General features: G+C 40.9%; 2 pseudogenes; both read right to left on the minus strand.

Moving 5' to 3' along the window:
• Positions 1 to 2,057: 2,057 nt before the first annotated feature.
• Positions 2,058 to 3,044, minus strand: LOC117694603 (GTP-binding protein Rheb pseudogene; annotated as a pseudogene).
• Positions 3,045 to 19,932: 16,888 nt separating this feature from the next.
• Positions 19,933 to 20,758, minus strand: LOC117694880 (non-selective voltage-gated ion channel VDAC1 pseudogene; annotated as a pseudogene).
• Positions 20,759 to 24,751: the final 3,993 nt, after the last annotated feature.

Below are 24,751 nucleotides of genomic sequence, written 5' to 3' on the forward strand. Positions count from 1 at the left end.
ATATATGTAATTAATATTAATGAAAGGAATATATCCCTTCAACACCATAGGTGATTAAATAGATAGATAGCTTTGAATAGTGCATCATGGACAACTGCCCACCCCATCCAGAGTCACCTGAATGCACGAAATGGGAATGCAAACAGACACTCATAACATATGACAATTGTGAGAAAAATCACAGTGTAACACTTTTTCCTCTAATGAGAATATATATTCCAAATTCAAATGAAATTACAGCACCATATGTGAAAGAATTTGATGTCCTAGATATCTATGTAATCCATGTCAACGACAGAAACATCTGTGACAGATGGCAGTTTTTAATAATGTAGTTGGACCATAAAATTGCACACAACACTGTGAGAGGGATAATTGCCGGTAACGATGGCTTTAAGGTATGCTTCAATCGCAGTGAAAGCCCAAATCGTGTAGAGTATGATGGTAACACAATGAGAAGGCTTTGGTAAGGGAAAGCATCTTAGTCTAAACATGATGTTATACTAAAAACCACTTTGAGTCATATATAAACAATACACACTCATTACTTAACGTTTTAGAGGTTGGGAAGTTGAAGACAAAAGCACCAAAGATGGAGAAAAAGGGAGAAATATAATTAAATTGCAATGTTAAAAGGTTCAGTTTCTGGTAATTGTTCCTTCCTCATAAATAGAAGGTCTTGCTGCATCTTGATGTGGTAAAAGAAACAGCTCTCTTGCACCTCTTTTGTAAGGTATAACACCATCCACTAGGATACACACAATTAGACCAGAGAAGCAAGATGGGACACATATTTTTCTTCAATGAACAGGAAATTTTTAAAGAAAATGAATATTTGTATGGGGGAGAGTGGAGCAGAACTGGTAAAAAAAAAAAAAAAAAAAACCAAAAAAAACCCAAAAAAACAACTGGCTTTGAATCACCCACCATGTTGTTGTTTCTTCTTCTAACTTACTTGATATCTTAAACTGAAGATTGAACTCCTCTGGGAAGTCTGAGCCTCTTATCACAAATTTCAGGGTCTTTAGCAGGGAAACCTAGAAAACCAGACTCAATGGAAACTTGGCTGTCCCTTACCAAGTGAAATTTCCACATCAACAATTTGATGAGGTACCTGGACTTCTTAGAAGGCACCTAACACTCCCATAGTTTCAGTTGAGAAGCTGCCAGGCTTTCTTAAGAGATGCATTTAGAAACTACTCAACATTATCCCCACTATATAAATATGATCACAGAGCCAGCCCCATAGTTACTTTGAAAAGTGGCTACATAAAATGGACATGAGCAAGCATCACCCATGGCAGGGTGTCACTGAGAGCTTGTGGACACAGAGAGGGGGGTAAGAAGAGAAGCTTGATATGCAAAAGATGTCTTCACTTATATTTTCACTGGATTTGTGGGACACCAAAGATTTCCAGATCCCCCCAAAAAAGAGAGAAAGAAAAAAGAAAAGAAGGGGTTGCTGACTTTTTTATTTTGGTCAAGGGAAACTGACAAATAGTGCCCCTCCCCCCAAAATAAAAATAAACTAGATGGATGTTGCCACTGTGCACTGTGTGTCAATTATTCCTGAGAGTTCATGAAGCTGAGATGAAGACTTACAATTATCTGCTGGAAGTTGCTGCTGTTGACAGCAGCGGTAATACAGGACTTCACAGGGCTTGTCTATGGAGTATGCTATGACTACCAGAAACACATATGAAAGTACATAGGGAGGGAGTGGGGAGAAGAACAAAGAAGGAGGAACAATAGGTGAGGAAGAGAATAAGTAGGTAGATAGCTACATGGATACATGGATGATAGACAGATGTGTTCAAATATGTGCATCCTGTCAGTGGCTCTGTTTACTTCCTTCTTTCCTCCCAAAGCAGTCAATGGTAACTGAGTCACACTAAGTGTTAATAAACACATATATGTTAATATATGAGAAGTTATGAACACTATTAAAAAAGAAGTCATTAAACTTAGCTACACTATAGAATTCTCTACTGTGAAGTATTTAAACAGAACATGCTAGTTCTGTTTTTATTTTTTTAAGGTTTGCAGCTATTTTATTTACAAGTATACATTTAACACAATGAAATAAACACTGATATATTGAAGCCTAGTTAATAGTGTAACATGTGTATCATTTTGATGATTACATTATTTTAAACAACAAACTACACTGAAAAATTAATGCCGATAAAATTCTTGGTCATAATATTAAGAAATACAATATATAAATTGAAAATATGATTGTTTAAAATTTGAAAATGGAAGTGAACTCATTTGGACAGAGTCAGACTTTAACATAATCTGAAAGGGGAGGACCTCTGACCCAAATGACATCTTTCAGGTTAACAGAAAAAAACAGAAGCATAGTTTTATCTTCAAGGAGGATGGGCAGTTTGCTTCCTCATGTGGAATATATTCCCAGTGTCTGAAGGTTCTGCAGCAGAATTGTCACATTACCAAGCACGAAGACTTCCCTTGTGAAGCTGCTCCATCAATCATTTCTGCTTCCAAAATTATCCTTTTAAAAACATCAACAGCTGTCTGATTTTCTTTAGCAGAAGATTCCAAAAAAGCTGCATTGCAAGATTCTGCCAAAGCCTTTCCCTCTTCATAACTGATCACCCTTTCCATATGCAGGTCTTTCTTATTTCCAACCAACATAATAGGTATCTGCACTTTCCCCACCATATCCAACAACTTTCCATGGATAACTTTAATTACTTCAAAACTTTTGATTGATGTAACAGAATACGCAAGAATATAACCATTAATATCTATGGAGTATGTCTGAGGGAAAATGGAATATTCATCCTGCCCCGCTGTGTCTACAAGCTGAAGATGATACTCTTGCCCATTCATTGTGATCAACTTGGTGAATGTGTTTTCTATGGTTGGATCGTAGGAATCAACAAATTGGCCTTCAACAAACTGAATTGTCAATGAGGACTTCCCCACAGACAGGTAGCCCAGGATGGCGATCTTCCGGGACTTGGACTGAGGCATCTTGGTGGCCTGCTCAGCCCCAGCCCAACCACATTAACCACAGCGGTGGCCAGCGGTGGCGGTGGCGGCGGCTTCTCTGGCTCAGACTATGGGGGGTGGGGGGGGGGGAACCCGGCATACAGAGCTCCTTTGCGGGTGTGGCTGCCTCTCCCTGGCTTGTTCTCTAGCTTGCTCAACCGCCCAGAACCGAATGCGCGGGACCTCCCCCCTAGTTCTGTTTTTAAATGTTCTCTTATAGTTTCTTTTTGTTTTTGTTTTTGCTGTTTTGTTTTGTTTTTCGAGACAGGGTTTCTCTGTGTAGCCCTGGCTGTCCTGGAACTCACTCTGTAGACCAGGCTGGCCTCAAACTCAGAAATCCACCTGCCTCTGCCTCCCAAGTGCTGGGATTAAAGGCATGTGCCACCACCACCCGGCTTCTTGGCTTCTTTTTGTTTTTAAAATTATACATTCTCTCTCTCTCTCTCTCTCTCTCTCTCTCTCTCTCTCTCTCTCTCTCTCTCTCTCTCTGTATGTGTGTGTGTGCGTTTGCGCATGTGTTTGCATGTGTATCTGAGTTTGGGAGCCTGGGGGATCTAGGCAGTTGTAAGCTGCCATGTGTTGCTGGGAACCAGGCTCTGGAGGAGCAGCAAGTGCTCTTAACCACTGAGCCATCTCTCCAGCCCCAAGTTCTGTTTGTATTTGACAATAACAGAGCCAACATCTTACTGTTGATTTAAAAAAAAAAAACACTAACAGCGTGATTTCAGAAACAAAAGTCTCTTTTCTCTCCTTGAATTCTGTATATATTCAAAATATTAACTTCTTGTCTATTATCTATGCTAAGACTGTTTCCTTTGTTTGCACTCAAATTTTTAATTTTTATTTATGTATTTCTTTCATGTGTACTGATGTTTTGCCTATGTGTATATCTAGGTACCACATGTGTGCTTGGTGCCCACAAAGGCCAGAAGAGGGTACTGGTACCTAAGGAACTGGAGTTAGAGCCATTTGCACGCCACCCTGTGGATGCTATAGGGAAAGCAGCCTCTAGCTGTCATGCCATTACATTTTTTTTTTTTAATTTTTGCTTATTCTGTTCTCCTTTTTTTTTTTTTTTTACATCATGAAGAAATTATGGTTTTGACCAGAGTTATGTAGTCACATTTCTCAATCTTTTATTTTCCTTTCCATTGCATCTGCTTCTTGACTTATAGTTTCAGAACCTTTTCTATATCAGAAAAAGCTAGAGGAAACTCCACTAGCTTTTGTAACTATTTTGTTACAATTAGATTTCTGATCTAGTTAACAATGTTGTAAGGTATACTGTGTCTCTGTTTCTTTCACAAATATCTATGTCTTTGCCCAACCACTGTTTTTCTTAAAGGCTTGCTTATTTTTATTTACATCTTCATTTAGCATGTAGCTTAGTCTTGAATTTGTGATCCTCCTGCCTCAGCCTAAATTAATATGACTCAGCATATGCCATCAACGCCAACATAAAAGGTTATCTTTGTTCCAGTGTAATAAATTGACACTGTCATCATGCACTTAGAGTTCTTTCTATGTATTTATTCTATTCTACTTTTATTGGTAATTTAAATCCATATTTATATTATTTTAATCACAGAGGCTCTGTAATCTGCATTTATTCCTGCAAAGACTTTGTTGCTTTTCTTCATGTTTCTATGGAGATTCTTAAATGTTTATTATTTTTCATATAAAGTTAGTATTTGTCTATTTCCCCCTATTTATATTTTAATTTAAATTACAAAAGAAGTGTGTTTAATTTTATTGGAATTGTTTTAAACTTAAAATTCTACTTGTGAAGGTTTGACAATTTAAAGATATTAAACATTCTTATCTAAAATTAGGAGAATCTTTCCATTTGCCTAAATATTCATTTGGGGAGAAAAAAAAACTTTTAGTGAGTAAAGGTACTTGAATTCGAGTTTAATCCCTAGACCTACGTGGTGGAAAGAGAATGTTGACTCTTAAAAGTTGTGCTCTGAACTCCATATATTTTCTCCATGGCCATGGCATTTACGTGTGTGTGTGTGTGTGTGTGGGTGGGGGTGGGTGGGTGTGTGTGTGTGTGTGTGTGCTAAATATGTGCCTGTGCGTTTTGTGGAGGTTTTAAATATTTCCCCACATACATTTTGCACACTATAAACTGTGTTCCTACTATTTAGGTTGATTAACTTTACTTTTTATTTTTATTTTATATATAGATAAATCTCACTGTGTAGCCCGGCTCCTGTGGAACTCACTGTGTTTCCAAGTTGGGCTCAAACTAATGACAACCTTCGAGTTTCAGCCCCTCAAGTGCTAAGTTTATAGGGGTGAGCTGTAATGCCCAGCTGAGCTGTTCACTTTGATTGTGATTTAAACTACGGTAGAGAGTGAACGCTGGGCCCTGCTCACACCAGGCAAGTGCACTATCAGCCAGGTCTTGAGGCTTGCAATATTTTAATTGCAGGCACAACTTTGTAAAGCAGATCTGTATCTCTTTCGGTGCTCTTTGAAATGGCACCTTTGCTATCATTTTGTTCTGTAATTGGTCGTCCTTTATGTTGATTTTATTGCCTGTTCTTCTAAGGATTGTTTTTTTTTTACATTTGAATTACTATTAATTACATATGGCCATTCAGGCACAAAATCACATCTTCTCCAAGTACAGATGGCATTCCCCTCACCTTCCAACTTTTATGCAATTAATGAATTTCTACTGTGTCATTGCAGTCACTACCAATTCTAGTAAAATGTTGAATACTGGGAAGCATACATACATAACCTTAACTAGCTTCTGATCTTGGTGGGAATGCTTCTAGGTGTGTGTGTGTGTGTGTGTGTGTGTGTGTGTGTGTGTGTGTGTGTGTGTGAAAAGTAACACATAGCTCAGTTGGGACCTGAGTTAGGACCCCTATCACCCATATAAAAATAAAGCCAGGTACAGAAGTGTGTGCCCATAGTTCCAGCATTCTGTAAGCACAGACAGGAGAGTCTCTCTAGCATGAGAGTGGCTGAGGAAGACCCTTGATATAAATCTCTAGCCTACAGATGTTTGTATATGCTGAAACACCTTTCTTACATGTGATATTTAATTCACTTGGCCATATATTGCTAAGCATTTTGCATGAAAATTCATTCTTTAATGTTATTGCTCTGTACTTTTTCTCATGATTCCAGATATTTATTGATTTTCTTTTAGGCTTTCATATTTATTTTGTTGCTATCTTTTGCATTTACTTGTTAGCCCTTCTAATGTGCCTTTTTCCTATTTATACAGTACCTTTCTTGAGTCCTCTCCTTCCTTTATGTAGAATTTGCACAAAGTTTTTGTTATTAGCTTACGCTGGATCCAAAGTTGCGATCTTTCTGCTTCAGTTGCCTGAGTGATGTTACAACTGTGTGCTACCTTATTTGGCCAGAGGTGCCCCCACCACCTTTTTTGTATTTTTATTATTATTTTAATTTTATTTATTTTGCATCCCAACTGCAGTTTCCCCTTGACTCCAAGTCCCCCCTCCTCCCATTCTTTCTCCATTTCTCTTCAGAAAAGAGCCAGCCTCTATGGCTATCAACTAGTCATTGCATATCAAGTTGCAGTAGGACTAGGCACCTCCTCTCCTATTAAGGCTACACAAGGCAACCTAGTAGAAGAAAAGGGTCCTAAGAGTCAGAGAGAGCTCTTGCTCCCACTGTTAGGTGTCCCACAGGAAGATCTTGCTACACAATGTAACATATGCACAGAGATTCTAGGTCAGTCCCATGCAGGATCCCTGGTTGGTAGATTAGTCTCTGTGAGGCCCTATGGGTTCAGGGTAGTTGATTCTGTTGGTTTTCTTGTAATGTCCTTGACCACTCTGGTTTCTAACATCCTCTTATCTCTCTCTCTTCTACAGGGTTTTCTGAGCTCTACATAATGTTTGGCTGTGGCTTTCTGCATGTGTTTCCATCAGTTGCTGGGTGAAGCCTCTCAAATGACACTTATGCTAGGCACTAATATGACTATACAGAATATCATTAGGGATCATTTCAGTGACGTTTTTGCCACTCATGTTTAAGCTCTGTCATAGGTTCCTAGGCTATCCAGCTTCTGGCTCCTGGCCCTCTGAACCCTTCTCATGGTACGGGTCTCAAACTGGAGTGTCATTGGTTGGCCACTCCCACAATTTCTACACTTCCCCAGCACATCTTGTAGGCAGGACAAATTGTAGGTAGAAGGTTTAGTAGCTGAGTTGCTGTCCCAATCCCTCCATTGGAAATCTTACCTGGTTACAGGAGGTGGCCTCTTCAGGCTCCATTCAATTTAGAAGGATTCTCATGTAACTTGAACCACCATATTAATTAGCATATGTCCACTTGCCAGTTTGTGCAATTCGGCAGTTGTTAGATGTTAAATTTATGCAGAAACTATGTTTCATGGACACAGAAGTCAACAGAACCCATTTATCTTTTATTATACCTAATTCATATTGACTTTCCAATCTTTTCAAGTTTTGAACATGTTTCTAAATTTTTAAATCTTTCTACACCACATTTTCTTTTCCTTCTAGCGCTTCCCTTTGTTAACCCTTTCCCCCTTCTTTATCATCTCTTTCTTTAAGAGGAGTCCTCTCTACCCTGTTCATACTCAAAACTGATTCCTCTAGAAAACATCATGCTAACATAGCTATGGTCACCCCTTGATAATGGTTGTCTATAGGTCTAGATTTTAAGAGACCACTACATAAGTTAGATTTGATTTTACCCTTTTCTCTTTATGACTTTAGAATTTACATCACAGTGACAGAGGCATAAGACATAAGGTAGTGGTGGCAACAAAGGCTTTTGCAATGGTCCTAGTAAGCTACTTGCTTTTCTAAGTGTGACTCATGGCATGCTATGTAAACATGTTTCCCCCCTTTAACAAATGTTTCACTTTCATGAACCACCATACAAATAGGCTGATATATACCAGATATAAGGATTTCCTCAGAACAACCTACACAGTGTTTATGGAGAGGCAATGGCTAGTTGACATGCACAAATAATCTGTCATAGCACTAGGATTATTCAGAATCCAGGCACATGATTCATTTTAAGAAACACATAGGTCTGGGCAAGACCATTGATACAAAGCCATTTTAAGGAGGATGCCATTCTCATTGCTGCTACAAAGTTCTTAACTCCACACTTAGTTTGTTCAATGTGCAGTATGCTTCATTACGTACAACTCAGTAAATGTGGTATGAACAATCCCAGCTCAAGTATCATGGTACCCCACAAGCAGTAGCTGAAAATAACTACTTTCCATCAGGTAGAATCCTAACTTAGCAAGCCAAAATAATGGAAGAATGTTGTTCGGGGGTGATGTTTATACATGTTCCTTGCTGAATTAACTTTTGTATTCTTTTGAAGAAGGAGATGGCCTTCCATCCAACTTTTTAATGAGGCTACATTTTCAATGAAGAGGAAATACCATTATCAAGAATATATGAAAAGGATGAGTATGTACGTGAGGTGTTGGGACATCACTCTAATTCTTAAAATTATAGGCTTGAAAAATGGCTTAAGAGTGTGGAGAAAAAAACTGGTCTTTAGGAGATGGTGTCAAGATAAAAACTTACCATGTATAGTCTGAATTTTCTTCTGTCTTCATATCTTTTCTGTTGCTAATAATAAAATACTAAAAAATTTTTAAAAAACCTTATGAAGTAAATTGAATTTTTACTGATACTTCTGGGCCAAGGTGGAAGGAGAAATCTGTTAATAACTGTCTTGCTGCTTGCAGTGTCCCAAGGATGGATAGAATCACATAGCAAAAGACACTAAACATACATATATATCTGTCTTAATAATGTTCATAGTATTACATTTTAATTCTATATGAATCCACTTTAATTCGGTTAGATTATGGGTAAGCTCATCTCTTCTTTTTCTTGGGTCCCCCATCCCACATACCTTCCAATTTCCCTCTCAACTTTACACACACACACACACACACACACATACACACACACACACACACACACACACACACACACACACACACACACACACACCTACCTTACTGAGTCCAGTTAGTTGCCTATGTGCAAGGTGCTCTGCTGTAGCAGGATCAGGGGCCCCACCTCTGAGTTATTTCCTCTTTTCTGGGAGTCAGTGATTGCTTGTAGCTTCTTAACTGTAACTAAAACCTTAGGAAACATCCGTGCCTTATTCCTGGTGGAATATTGACTAGATTAATCTTTTACATCTCTTGTGTAAGCAACTGTAGATGTTGAGAGTTCATGAGTGCTACTTCCTTTAATGTCCAGAAGACAGTTTTACATTGTTCCCCGAGCCTGGGGGAAGAGGGTGTGACACAAAGGTCTCATTTGGGAATGAGAATTCCACAGCCATGCATTCCCTGCATTTTGACGATCTGTGGGTATTTGTGTAAACCACTGCAAAAAGAACCTTCTCTGATAAGAGGTGTGAGCTAGACAGATCTATGTGTATGAGGATAAGTATTTAGAAAGCAATTAGAATGTATATCAGTTTAGCAAAATTATAATAGTATGTGCTCCCCTAAGGGCTATGACCTTTCTATGAGTTCTTGGGGAGGTTTACTCACACCAGACACGAGTTTCTACCTGCTGAGTGAGCCTTAAATCCACCCAAATTTTTTGGTTACCCCCAAGACATTTGTGCTACTATTGGGCCATTGGGCATATCTTGATTTGTCTTTCACAAGGTTCATATCAAGGCAAGACTGTACATTTTCTCCCTTGGAAGCCTTCCTAGCTACTGCAGTAGTATGGAAGCTGGCCATTAAGGACAAGGCGTCCAGTTCAGTACCGGTTTGATTTCTCCCAGTCGTGTGACCAGAGTGTGTGGCATCTTCAGCAATGGAGTCTTACCCTCAAATTCTGATGGTCAACAAGGTACAGTGGCAATACCCTGTACTTTGGGACCCACGTGACCAACAACTCAAACGGAGGTGTCCCAATCCCTGCTACTGGCCTTTTTGTTTAAGAGTTTAGAGTTTTTAAAAGGAACATTATCTATTCCCCCATATAGAGCAATTCCAATTAGACTATTTTTTAATATCCACATATTAGGAAGCTTATAAAATTCAGTCAGAAAAACTGTGACTCAGAAATGTGTCCTGCCTACAGGATGCACAGGGATAAAGATGGAGCAGAGACTGAGGGAACAACCAACCAATGACTGCCCCAACTTGAGCCCCACCCCATGGGAGAAAAGCCAACCTCTGACACTATAACTGATACCCTGCTATGCTTGTACACAGGAACCTAGAATAACTGTCTTCTGGAGGCTTCATCCAGCAGCTGATAAAAACAAATGGAAGGACCCCTAGCCAAGCATTAGGAGGATCTCTGGGAGTCTTGAGGAAGTGTCAGGAGAAGGATTGAGCTTTGTTAAACATTCTCAATGTTATTTATCCTTACTTCCATTCCCTCTTTGTTAAAAGTGTGCAAATTGTAAAAAAAAAAAAAAAAAAGTTATGTTCTCACAAAGTGAACAAACCTGTGCACCATGGCATGCCTATATTCCATCATCATCATCATCATCAGTAATAGTACTAAGTAATAAAATGAAATAATTTTTAAAAGAAAACACTGGGCTAGAGGGATGGCCCAGAGGTTGAGTACTGAGTGCCCTTCAAGAGCATCAATTTCCAGCACCCAAATGATGGCTTACAACTGTCTTGTTACTCCAGTTCCAGAGCATCTGAAGTCTTCTTATGACTTTTATGCGCACCAGACATGCATGTGTTACAGAGACATACATACAGGCAAAACACCCATACACATAAAATAAAATAAAGTAAAATAAAATAAAATAAATCTGTAAAAAATTTTAAAGAGCAAAAATAAATATAAAAATAAATTTAATTTATTAAAAAACTGAAACATTTTAACCTTTATTTAGTTGGTGAGTGTGTGTGTGTGTGTGTGTGTCTGTGTACAAGTGACAGTATACTTGTAAAGGACAGAGTACAACTTACAGGAATTGGTTCTCAATATGTGGGTGCTGGAGATGGATCCTACCTCATGAGGCTTCGTGGCAAATACCTCTATCCACTGGGCAATATTGGCAGTCCAAAATGTAATTATAAAAATGAAAAATTAATAATAATTGAAATTAGGCAAAAACTTGGTAGAATGAGCATGATAGAAGACAGAGCTTGCATAAAACGAATAGAAATTGTCCAATCTGAAAAACAGAGATAAACCAGATAGAAAGGGCTTCATAGCATTTCACAGGAGATAACATGTCTCTTCTAAATTCCAGAGAGGAGAAAAAGGTAAAACAGAATATTTGAGAAAGTCATTAATTGAATAGCCCAAATTTATGCAAGGCACATACATAATCAAGAAGTGGAATGATATTTTGATAGATAAATCAAAAGAAATGCATCCTAAGATCATCATAAACTTCTGAAATGAAAAAATATAAAACTTTTAGAGAGAAAAATGATAATTTGGTTATATGTCATTATTCATCATGCGTACCAATAGAATACTGTGCCGAACTGAATGGCAATGTGTTTTCATTGGAGACCATGTACTCTCAAAGGATGTACCATGCATTTTTAAGTGCTAAAATAAACTCTTAGCTATTAATTTTATATCTGCTTAAACAGATTTCTAAAATGACAGGATCAATCAAGACACCTGCAGATGTAAACAAACAACAAAACTGAAAATATTTATGTTTAACTGTGATAAAGCTACTACAGATCGTTAACGTGATAGCTCAGCAGTTACTGGCATATACTGCTCTTCCAGAGAACCAGAGTTCAGATCCCGGCACCCAGGTCAAGTGGTTCACAGTAACCTTTAACTACAACTCCAGGGGATCTGACACCCTCCTCTAGACTCCACAAACAACTGTACTTACATGTGCATATCCACACATATATCGACACATAACTGACAATGAAATAAAGATCTTTAAAAATTCGACTATGGAAACATTCTCAGAGAGATAGGAAGACAAATCATTAAAGGAAGGAAGGAAAAATAGGAAGAGTGCAAATGTCAATTTAATCTTTCACTTGTCAATTTTGTTCATATTATGATGGAAGCATTACCTGTCATCTGTTGGGGTCCTTTTGTTTTACTGGGGATGGCAATCATGGGAAGAGGAAGAGTAGCAGGTCCCTGGCTAAGTTTATGTTCCTTGACACCTGTCAATACAAAGTAGAAGGTGCAGACAGACAAGACCAGCCACAGATGGTTCACTATGTTGTTACAGCTCTTCTGTGTTCTTAAGATTCTAGGACCTTTACCCTCCAAGTGCTACAGCTCTTGTGTAGTCTTGGAATTCTGGATTCATCAGCCCTTGGCATTGCGGCTTCTGAGCCTAGGTTTCAGGATTCCCTAGCTCTTCATAGTGGCCAGCGTTAACTGGGACCTTTTGCACTTGCTTTCAAGGTAAGACAAGTCTATGGAATGCATTCAGTGGTCAGGACCTGTAGATTTTCTTTCTTGGCTATTTAGTCTTCTATTCTATATCCCTAGTTCTCTGCCCATTCCCCAGTTCCTTCTGTTTGTGTCATGGTGATTCTTTTGTGGCTATCAATGTCATGTCTACTTCTTCCTCATGTTACCAAATGCACTAATGATAAAAATCTAAAATAGCCAACAAAATACCACCCTGTCTTCCTGGCCAAATACTGCAAACTGGGGGAGGCAGAACCAAAGAGTGTCTCCTGGCTGTCTCACTGAGTGAGCTGAACAACTAAGCGTCCATTGTCTCTTTTGGACCAGTTTACAACAGTCCATGTGCCTCCTTTTAGCCTGAAGTAAAAAGTTTCTGGCAAAGTCCTCAAAAGCTACTTGAAACAGTTGCTGGCCAGGCCACAACTGAGCCTGCTCAAAACTGGCAGCAGTATTTTAAGGGGGTTCAGTTGGCTGCTTGATAGTGGGGTTTTTTTGTTGTTGGTTTTTTGTTTTGTTTTGTTTTTGCACATAGCAACTAGAGCAGCAAGGCAGAGTCTATTAGCTGTGAATTCAGGAATCAAATCAGCCTATCTCTCATCATTTTTGCTTATTAACAGGGGAAAACCCCATCAGAAGGACTCTTAACAATAAGAACACATTATTTATATTTATTTTAACCTTGTTTAATACAACTCATCACCTGCAAAGAGGCCCACAGGCTCATCCCTCTTGTGTGTCTCAGAAATACATATCTCAACATCCAGGCTAAAGGTTCTTTGAAGTGGGTGAGATAAAAGGGCATAAGTGGAAGTGAGACTTACACATTTCACTTAACATCTGTACAACCTGACTGGGGAAATTCATGGATGTAGCCTGGCGGAAGATATCATATGGTACAATCCAAGCACTGCCAAGAGGAAAAAAAATGAAAGCTGCTCCAAATCATCAATGTTGAGGTAAGTAAGAAATCCCAGAAAAATGAAGTAAAGCAAAGGAAAAGAAGTGATGAAATGACAGATTTTGTTACTCCTGCTTTGGAAAACTCATCCATCACATGTAAGGCGTCATCTACTGGTGTGCATTCTTTCACAATCGTTGCAACCAATAGGAACACAATGATCCATCCTTTCTTTCTTTCTTTCTTTCTTTCTTTCTTTCTTTCTTTCTTTCTTTCCTTCCTTCCTCCCTCCCTCCCTCCCTTCCTTCCTTTCCTTCTTTCCTTCCTTCCTTTCCTTTTTGCTCATTAACTCCATTAACTTTTTATTTATTCATTTTGCATGGCAATCTCAGCCCCCCTCCTCTCCTCCTAGTCTCACCCTTACCAATCCACTCCTCCCCCTTGGGTACTACTTGACCCTAGGACATCTAGTTCCAGCAGGACTAAGCACATCCTCACACTGAGGCCAGACAAGGCATCACAGTGATGAAAAGGGATTCAAAGGCCTACAACAGAGTCAGAGACAACAGCCTCTGCTCCACTTGTTGGGAGACCTACAAGAAGACCAAGATGCACATCTGCTACAAATGTGTGTGGGGGCTAGGTCCACCTTCTGTATGCTCTTTGGTTGGTAGTTAAGTCTCTGTAAGGCCCCAAGGACCCATGTTAGTTGACTCTGTAAGTCTTCTTTTGGTGTCATAGATCCCTCCAGATCCGTCAATCCTCCCCAACCCCCAAACACTCTTCCACAAGATTCCCGTAGGGGAGCTCAGAAATTATTTATAGTCTTAAGTCCAGTATTGGTAATTTGTTTCTGCCCAAGTCACTTTATTAGGTAGAGTCAATTGTTTTTACTTGTATTTTAAAAGAATGACCTTTGGGTGGTCTGATATTTTATTGTTATTTTAGGAATATTTACTCCATTTTTTCCTTATTACTGGGTAAATTGATCTACTGTTGATTTATATGGTCACTGCTAATTGAAATTCATGTTATCACTTTTAAGTGCTACTTTAACAGCGTGCCTCAAACAATGATAAAGTTCTAATTCCACTAAGATTATTTTAAGTGAGCTATAAGTTTACAAAAAAATAAAAAAAATAACCAGAAAAGGGTACGTAGGCAAAAAAAAAGATGCTTCCTTCTTCCAAGTCCTTTGATAGGGACTACAAGCAGAGAAGATGGTGTGTCTCAGATTGAGGGTGGGTCTTCTGAGTTCAAATACTCCAGAATTAGGGTGGACCTTTTCACCACAAATGATCTGATCAAGAAAATCCTTCACCAGTTTCCCCAGCTGGTTAGGTTATACTTGACTCCATACATAGTCAAGTGGATGGCTAAAATTGTCCATAACAAAAAGAAAGAGTTAAAACTATTTTTATTCAAAGAAAATATGATTTTCTAATGTAGCTACAAAAGGAAAAAAAAGAAAAGAAAATTAAACTAAAGGCTTCAGTTTTCAGACCACAAACCATATTTCTGTTGACTATATGACAAAAGAGAATGATTGTAAAATGTGAACCACCATGAAGCAGCTTCAATGAAGAACCCTTCCTAAATTACGAAAGAAGATCTATTTTTGAAGATGTAAATCAGGATGTTTCAGTGTCCAAATGAAAACAAGGTTGGAGTGGAGAAACCTGGGAACACGACCAGAACAGACCCGTCAAAGCTGACGCCAGCAGTGACAGAGAAAACAGGCTTCATGTGCACTGGGAAGAAAGGAAGGCATAGCTTTCCACCACTGAGCTGCATGGCAGACACCACCATGGAGCAGAGACAGACTTAGAGTGGACACTGTAGTTTTGACAGCATTTGATTTCACAGTTGCAGGTTATGCTAGCATACATTTGGATTGTGTGACAATGCGTTATTTACCTCCATACATTTTTTTTTTATGTAACCAAAAAGGGAGTACAGTGGTAGGACTAGTCTCAGATATGGAAAACAGAAAAATTGGAGTGAGAGACTTCCTAATGATTCTATAAAGAAGAAGCTGATTTATGTCCCTCCTGTGACAGGTCTGGAAGCAGATACTTGAGTCTCAGGTAAGAGCCCAACCCCACCTCACCTCTGGGTGAACCTAACGTAAGAACTCAAGAGATCCATAGCCGGCACCAGACTGTGGGACCCAGAAAACAAGTGTGCACTGCTTAAACCACTATGTTGGAATTAATTTTTCTTGTAGCTGTAGTTGGTGCCTATCCCTGTGTAGTACAGGGCTGAATGGTTAGGGATAACCAGCAATCCTGGAAGACTGCTGACTAGGAAGGCTTAACGCTATCTCCAGGGTCCTTTCCTGTGGCATAGAGTCTGATTTCCCAGGTTTCCTGTTTCCTAAAGGCCAGACTTTTTTAAAGGAAAATTTTAGGAAGCTTCCATTCTACAACCCCAATTTTTGCACTGGAACCTTCCTTGTGTCTGACAACTAGGGGACTCAGATGCAAGGCACGCATCTACATTGTATTCCTCCCTCAAAACATAAATTCTCCCATGTGTTTTGTCTCCATACAACCAGGCACTTAAGGTAGCCATCAGCAAGTAGAGGTCACACTAGCTAACATGTTGCTTGTGTCTGTCTTCCTCAGTTTCCAGTTGAGGCCTGAGGGTGGCAGGGGTTGGACCATAATTCTGTATTCATATCAAACATACTCATTGTAAGAAGTTAGAGGGGCAGGAAGTGGAAGGGCCCTGGGTCCAATGGCACCTTAGTTTCAGTTGGTCCAGAGTCCAGAGACAGTCCATTTGGCAACAGCCTCTGTGACTTTCCCATTTCTTGGCCTGGGTGTGGTCAGGATCGATGCTGTAATGCCAGCTGTCTTCACGGTCTTAGGGGTGGAGAGAATCACCTCATGCTTGCCCTTCTAGGTTAGTTCCAGCTCCCCTCTGTCTTCATGTCCTTAGGGGTGGAGAGAATCACTTATAGGGACCTTCCCAAGTTGGTTTCAGTGTGGCTTTGGCTACTGTCTTAACCCAGACAGTATCAGTGGACTCAAACATGGGGAAACTATGGTGAACTCAGAGGCCAGCTGAATCTCTCAGATAGTCCAATGAACAACCTGTATGGAGGACTGAGGGTCTGTGGTGACTTGACAAAGGAATTGCTAGAGAGTTCTGACAACTGCTGGTCTCTGAGCCTGGGAAGCAGAGGGGCAGGCCGTGCAAACATAATCTCATGGGTGGTAAATCCTTTCCTGTATGGGGTGCAGTAGGTCTAAAGCAAAGCAAGGGAAGGAGGCCCACCCATCCTTCTCTGCACTCTAATGAGAATTTTGATAGTTTCTTTTAATGTCCTGTTTATTTGTCTTACCTGGCCAGAACTCTGAGGTCTATGAGCACAGTGAAGTTCTACAATCCATGTCTAAAGCCTGAGCTATTAATTGAGAGGTTTTGGCTAGGAAAGCTGGGCCATTGTCAGACCCCATTACTAGGCAGAGGCCAAATCAGGACACCAGTTCCTGGATGGGCATTTTAGCTACAGTTTGAGCATTTTCAGTCTGGTGGGGGAACACTTCTTCCCACCAGTAAAGCTATCTACAAAATCCTGCAAGAAGTTTGCTCATCCCCTAGCAGGCTGGATCTTGGGGAAGAGAGTTTTCCCAGAACTCACCAGGGCATTGGTCTCTCATTCTGACAGCTTTCTGGGAAAGAGCTCTCTGTTTTTTATTTACTTTTGCACAAACCTGGCACCTGGCTGAGTTAGACTGCACTAGGCTGTGCAGTCCAGGTATAACACACCTTGGTCTGGTCAACTCAGAAAGTTTTGTGGACCCCGGATGAGAAGCCTGGTGAATGTCAGTTACCGAGTCCTGTCAGTAGTTGCCTCTAGGAGAATGATCTTTCCCTCGGGCGTCCTCCACCAACCTGAGGGGTTGAGCTGTCCATTTCTTCTTCAGCATGGAGTCTTAGGCAGTATCACTTTGTGGTATGTCGACGGAATATCAATGGTCCCACTGGTTTTAGGGCTGTTTGTCAGGCAGCCAGGTCAGCAGCCTGGCAATGGAGGATACCAGTTTGTGGTGAAGCCAAGTAGCCTCTAGGAGGGCCAAGATTTTTTAATGTTCCCAGCAGTGGGAAGTCCTCTTTCTCTATAAATCATACTGTGGTCATGTGAGGTAGTAAAACCATATGGGCCTAAGGTCTGTGTATATTGTGGTGGACTTTCCTTTTCCACATCTGACATCCGGGGTCAGATCTATCAGTTCTGATCTCTGGGGAAAGATACCTGGCTTGGGCCCAAATAGTTTTCATTATAGTAAATACTGAAGCTCCCAGATAGCTGGGTTCACCTTTCATTTCCTGACAGTCATGGATGAGCACCTGTGTCATCAGGCAAGAGCATGGCTGAACTGATGGAGGTGGGTTTCTCAAACCAGACTTGAGGGTGGGCCAGGAGTAGGAATGGTACTGGGTCACACAGTCATTAGACAGCCAGGATTCTGGTCCTCCTTAGAGGAAGGCCTCTACTCTGTCATAGGGTGCTGTGAGTAAAAGATCCTGACTGAGAGTTAACTTGTTTGCTTTCTTTCTTTAGCCTAGCAGTAGCTACAACAACTCTTAGACAGATGGGCTAACCCGTGGCTACAGGGTCCCATTCTATGGACAAGTATGTCACAGGACAGGTATGTCACAGGACATTTCATGTCTCAAACATTTAGGTTAAACCTCTTTTGTTTAGTTTAGTCTCAGTGGAGAGTAGGGGCTAGTGTCCCACATTGAACTAGACTATAATATCCTTTCTGCTGGTCTATAATAGTCTTGATGCTGGGCTATACTAGCTGTGTTAGAGGCAGAAATATCCAGCTGTACCTAAGAACACTTGAGTCTCTCTTTAGTCTTTGGAGTTGGGATCTGAAAGATGGCAGCCATCGTACTCTGAGACAGCCTCCTTTTGCCTTCCCTCTCAGCTAGTAGCCTAGATATGTAACCTCTGATATTCTAAGCTGGCGTTCTTACCTGATATTCTGTAGCCCATGGAGTGTAGCTCTTGCAGTAGTCCCTCAGTGGTCATTTTATATTCCATGTTCTCAGGAAACCTCAAAGGAAGGGCAGGGGTGTTTGCATGTAGCATCTTGAAATCTTGGGGCAACCTAATCCTGGTGTGTCATCTGCTGTAAATTCCCACTGTGTCTGTCCATTTGAAAGCAAAGATTAGTTTACTCACCTCTGAGAGGATAAAGAATACATTTTTTCAGGTGCAAACAGTGAACACCTGTTTCTCTGGACGAATCAGACTCATGAGAATTGGAGGTCCAGGTTTCCTCACAGGTAGGAGGAGTATGTTCCAGGGTGACAGCCAGGGCACCAGGATGTCTGTCTCTTCAACCAGGCAATATGGAGGATGGCAATTTCCCCTTTTGTTGCCAGGATCACTGGGTCTTGTTTAATCTGGACGTAGGTAGGTGAACTGGTTAGTTGAACAATTATAGGAACTTGGTATTAGGCTAGTCCTGGGGGGTTGGTTTCTTCTGACAGAGGGTAAGACACCAAAATTCTGTTTTGTTTGTATATTTAACTATGTCTTATCTTCAGAGGAGATGGTAGATTTCAGAATATCCACAAAATCATGCCTAAATTGTTCTTTGTTGTTAAGCATACTTTAAGCTAACTCCAGCAACTTGGGACTACATTTACTTATTTTTTTTTTTAAAAAAATTATAAATTTTCTAATATCTTGGGCTGAATGGGTGATGTCTTTTTTCAGTATTTTATTCAAGTTTTATTTTAAGTGATCTTAATTACAGCATTTGAAGGGGAGGAGCTAATTCCACACAAAATGGAAGACTATAATGTACCCATTAAAATGCTAGAAAATAGTGGTGAGGGTACAAGAGGAGTCAGTTGAGATACCTAGTGTAGTCATGGTGTGACCACAACCCCTCACCAACTTAGAGACGGAGAACCCTGAAGCTATTTCATACTCTGGTGCAATGGAAAAAAAAAAAAAAAGAAAAGAAAGAAATTTTAAAAAATAGAACAAAGAAAAAAAACACACCAGAACACAAGGAAGAATTAAGTCCTGAAACACTGGCTACATCATGCCCACCCTCTCCACCCTAAAATGGCACAAAAGAAATAGCTAACCACACCTTAAAGACTACTTTTGGTGTAAAAGAGGTAACCGATGAGCTGGGATGGGAACAGGGCATGATGGGAACAGGGTGTGACAATCTGTCTAAAAACATCTCTTTCATGAAGGTGTGTACATCTTCTGAGCAGATAGGATTGGGACACCAGGGTGCCATGCTCAGGAAGTCAGAATTTCATCTGGGGACTGGGTACTGATTTACAAAGGGTCCACATGTTCCCACATTTTACTTGCAGCCTGGCATCTCTAGAGGGGCTCCTCCCCAACCCACACCTACAGCTAAAAAGGACATGGTATTTCTGTTGTATCTCTGAAATGGTAAACACCTTAAAGCCTAGTCATCCTTAGCCTGGAGGTCTAATGTATTTATCAAGTCTCTCATCCCCAACATACAACATTAAAAGGTAACTAAATTCTGAAGGTAGCTATGCTGCAGAATAGTTTAAAATTAAATGATTGTACAATATTCGTTTATGCTTGAAATGCCACTCCTAACCAAGCTTGTGGCCACCCACATTGAAATTCTTGCCATCCAGCAGGGCTGACAACGTCAGTTTCATACCTAATTTTAGGGTCTGCGTGTACCCTAAGCCAATCAGACTGGAGTTGTTCCACTTTGGCTGAAAAGCAGGCATCAGGGTCGACTTGATACTTGGCTGCTATTCCAAAGTGAGTGTCACTGTTTCCTGCAGTCCAGGGGAGATTGACAGCAGTCTCCAACTTGTTCACCTTCTGATAAATAGAGCCAACCAACTGCCCCATCGTTCACATTAGTGTGAAGCTGGGATTCATCTGTCTTGTAGATGACTGCAAAGTTGCTCTGGGTCACTTGGGAGTTCGAGGTCTCAAAATTCATCTGGTAGCCAGCCAGCCAACTCTCCTAGCCAAGCAGCAGAGCGCCCCAGATTGAGGGCCCAGCTACATTAAAGTCCATGTCACAGCCAAGGTTGATATGCTCCCTCTTGTACCCTGTTTTGATTTTAGCATTTTCCCCCAGTGTTAGGAGAGAAAAATAAATCAAAGGTCAGCTCCAGTCCACGAGCAAGCTGGTCTTCCACGGTGATCTCAGTGCCCAGAGTGTTGTTGTCTGTGTTCCATTTCTCTGTAAATGCTAGCCCATACTCAGTCCACCTGTACTTGGTTTCCGGACTGCGTTCACTTTGGTGGGCTCCGTGTTGGCAGAGCCTGAGCTTGTGAATCCCAATCCATTCTCAGGTATTGTTTCAAATCAAGTTTTATTAAGCCAATGCCTTAGCCCTTGGTGAAGACATCCCTGGCAGACGTGACAAGGTCAGTGTATGTGGGAGGCACAGCCATGTTCTCAGAGGTGGTGACAGTGGGAGCAGCGGCAGCTATGGCAGGGGTTGCTGGGAGGAGGCTGGGAGCACAGCAAATAGGCAGGTGATGTCTTAGCTAGGGTTTTACTGCAGTGAACAGACACCATGACCAAGGCATCTATTATAAAGACAACATTTAATTGGAGCAGGCTTACAGGTTCAGAGGTTCAGTCCATTATCATCAAGGTGGGAACATGGCAGCATCCAGGCAGGTTTGGTGCAGGAGGAGCTGAGAGTTCTACATCTTCATCTGAAGGCTGCTAGTGGAAGATTGGCTTCCAGGCAGCTAGGAGTAGAGAATTATAGCCCATGTCCACTGTGACACGCCTACTCCAACAAGGCCACACCTCTTAATAGTGCCACTCCTTAGCCCAAGCATATACAAATCATAACAGGTGACAAAGGCAATCTTTTTAGCCGCTGTCTTTAAAACTTTTTAAAAGGGTTCTAGTGAAAGCTGTTTAAAGTCTACTTGATCATTGTTGGACAAAGTTCTGTCCAGGCTGCAGTATCTGGCTGTGATCAGCTGGGCCACACCATCAGCACAGGGGCATTATTTTTTAAACATTTTAAAGAGAATGACAGGTTTTACAAATCATTGGTTAAAAAGGTGCTATGAATCAAGAAAAAGAAAGTAGAATTTTCTTATTTCCTTTGAACTTTTCTCTTTCCTGGAGCTGCTTAGACAAGGAAGGATTGGCGCTCAGGGAATGCTCACCAGGGAGGAACTATTTCGGTCCCCCTGTGTATTCCTCTTAGATGGCAGGGTCTCTGGATAAGAGGCCCTGGTCCTTCACTCCTCCATACACTGAAGAACCCAGACGCTGAACAGGAGTCAAGCAAAAATAAAGTAAGTAGGGCTCCTGCTCCTGGATTGGGACAGGTGGAGGATTTTGTATGTTCGCAGGGTGACCTGGCAGAGTCAAACAGATTTTGGTCCCAACAGAAGAGAGTACAGGTCTTAAGCTGGCTGGGAATGGGGTCATATACCAGAGAAAGCTACTGGTCAATACAGGAAAACAAAACTGACAGAAACACACACATACACAGAGTGGGGAAGGGAGAGAGAGAGGGCGAGGGGGAGAGAAAGAGAGAGAGAGAACGAGAACATCTAGGGCTGACCACCACACATTCATGCATTCTTGAACCTGAACAGAGAGAAGGATCCAGTGACATTTTATGGATCAAAGACACTGAATCAGCAGCTGTATCTATCCTCTTCTGTGTGTCCAAACAGAACGTGCCTTAACCAGACACAGCTTCAGAGGTGACAGAACATTTGACTTTATAATTAGTTTCATTTTGGGGAGAAGGTACATCAGGCACACCCCTCAGATGCATTAGGCAGTGATTAATCAAAGGGAGCCCTGGGGACCTGGAACATCTCAGGTTGTGCACCCTGAGGGGTCTCCTGACCACTGCATCCTTCTGTGCTCTATGGGACTATGAGATCCCCTGTGTCTCAAGGTCTAGTCTCTGGGATATCCATCGAACTTCCAGAAATGTAGGCTATCACCAGGCAAGACTACTCAGACATAGGTTTAAGCCTATAGAAACTCTCTCACTGGCCAGTGACTACACTGACTCTTTGGGACCCCAGTGTAGAACTGAGCCTTTCTCAGGGTAAGCATTTAAGCAGACTCAGCAAGTTCTGGGCTGACATACTTCAGTTGACACAAACAGTTAGCCAGAAGCAGAACTACAGAAGGCACAAAGCAAGGCTCTTGCATCCAGAGATTTTCCCAGAACTATGGATTAGCCATGTTTTCATATTTGGCAGGTGACCCTGTCTATATGCTGAGTTTTCCAGCCCGAATGGCACTTCCATCATGGAGTAAGCTGTGCTATTACACCAGCAAGTGACTGAGGGCCTTTCATAGTCAAGTCAGCCTTTCTTACAATTTCTTGCTTTCTATGACGTGTTTGGCATTACTCAAGAAACTCACCGATGCTTTGTTAATAAAGGGACAGAGACAGAAGATGATAACAAATATAACAGGATGAATCAATGAATGGATGTATAATTCACCTCATTAAGAGTTTAGGTACAGAACATGTGTGTATAAAAGCCTCCCCTTGCTATCTTCATACATTTCTGCCTAGCTCCAGTCTAACATCTCCTGCACAGCCTTTACCTGGCAAGTCCCAAGGGAACCAAGCCAGCCCACAGTATGTCTATGCTGTCAGGCTACACTAGATGTGTAGCTTCTGGCAGAATTTCCTCAGTGAGTTTCCCACAAACAAGCCCACCTCTACCATCTCTAGACGACCCACCCTACTAGTTCTGCTTACAGACCTTCTGCACTGGCCCAGCCTGAAGCTGGCCAGACTCTCACATGTCAGACACACAGAGAAAGAAAGAAGTCTACAAGATGAGGTCATATCATAGAAGCATAGACAATACGAACAGCCAAAAAGGCATCCCCACCCCGGAATCCAGTAGTCTTACAGAATTGTCCTCCAGGGAGAATTAGTACCCAGATGGACCCAAGGACACAAGTTTGAAAAAACTCATAAACATTATCAAAGAAGTCAAGGGTTTAAAGAACACACAAACAAAGAGCTCCATGGATTGAAAAAAGGGATAACAATGAACGTCTGAGAGATGTCAAAAAAAAAAAAAAAAAAAAAAAGAACCAGCTAAATGAAACGAGAAGATTTGAAAACTGGGTTCAGTGTAGGGGTAGACATATTGAAGAGAAGTTAAGCAGAAACAAAGATGTGAGTCTAAGGCCATACCATACCCTGTATGTCCCCGATTTCATCTGAGGAGCAAACTGAATAACTCAATAACTGAAATAGGAAACTCAGGAAAAAAGTCTTAATCATTGATGGATCAAGTGCAGGACAGAATATCAGGACTTAGGATAGAGGAAGTGAAGCACACATGCCAAACATAAGAAAGAAACACAAAAATAGTCCAGGAACATAATGGAAATATGGGATGCCATGAAAGCCCTGATGTTTGAGTGAAAGGTATAAAAGAAAGAAAAGGACCTCAGGCTTTGATCAGATCGTTAATAAGGTCATAGTAAGAGCTTGTTTAAAGTGAGAAAAGACATCCCACCACGATTCCACAAAAGCATAGCACAGCAAAAGGACAGGACAGGAAAACAAACTCCCCAGTGCTCATCATTTGTAAAAGACCTGGGAACAGAATAACAAGAGAGTACTGAAAGCTGAAGGAGAAAATATCCACAAGTCACATATGAAGGAAAACCCCTCAGAATGACAACTGACTTGTTAATAGAAACCGTAAACCCCAGAAGAACCTGAGAGATGTACTTCCATACCTAAGAGATGGCTAACGCTAATCTAGACTGCAGTAGCTAGGAAAACTATCTGTACAAGTTGAAGTAGAAAGAACAGCTTCCCAGGATAGACGCAGGCTAAAGGACAGGATCAGCAGTGGGCCCTGCAGTGGACCCTGGGAGCAGATTGTTAGACCAGAGAGAAGAGAAAGCACAGCAAAGAGACTATAAAGATAAGAACATATGAAGCTATAATTACTGAAGCACAAAAGGACAAGTAATAAAAAAGCAATACCCCTAGAAAATGACAATTAGCACTTACTCTGCAATAATCATATTAATGGCATCAGCACCCTAATCAAAAGATACACATTAACTGAATGAATGAATGAATGAACAATATCCAGCTTCTTTTTGTATAGAACCTCATTTAACCTTCATTACCTTAAAGCAAACAAGTGGAAAGACTATTTGAGGCAAGTGAGACCAGGAACCAAGCAGGTATTACTATCCTGGTACCTAACTAAAGTAGACTTTAAAACACACACACAAAGCCAAGAGGTAAGAACAATTCATATAGCATGTGTGTACCAAACTGTGGCACATCTAACTTCATAAAAACTAGATTGGACTTAAAAGACACCGATTACCTGTGATGCATCAACTGATGATGTCACTACCATATGTTCTACAGCAGAGTGGTCCTCTGGAGAAGAAACAGA

The sequence above is a fragment of the Arvicanthis niloticus genome, chromosome X (genome assembly GCF_011762505.2).
Source record: "Arvicanthis niloticus isolate mArvNil1 chromosome X, mArvNil1.pat.X, whole genome shotgun sequence".
NCBI classification, from domain to species: domain Eukaryota; kingdom Metazoa; phylum Chordata; class Mammalia; order Rodentia; family Muridae; genus Arvicanthis; species Arvicanthis niloticus.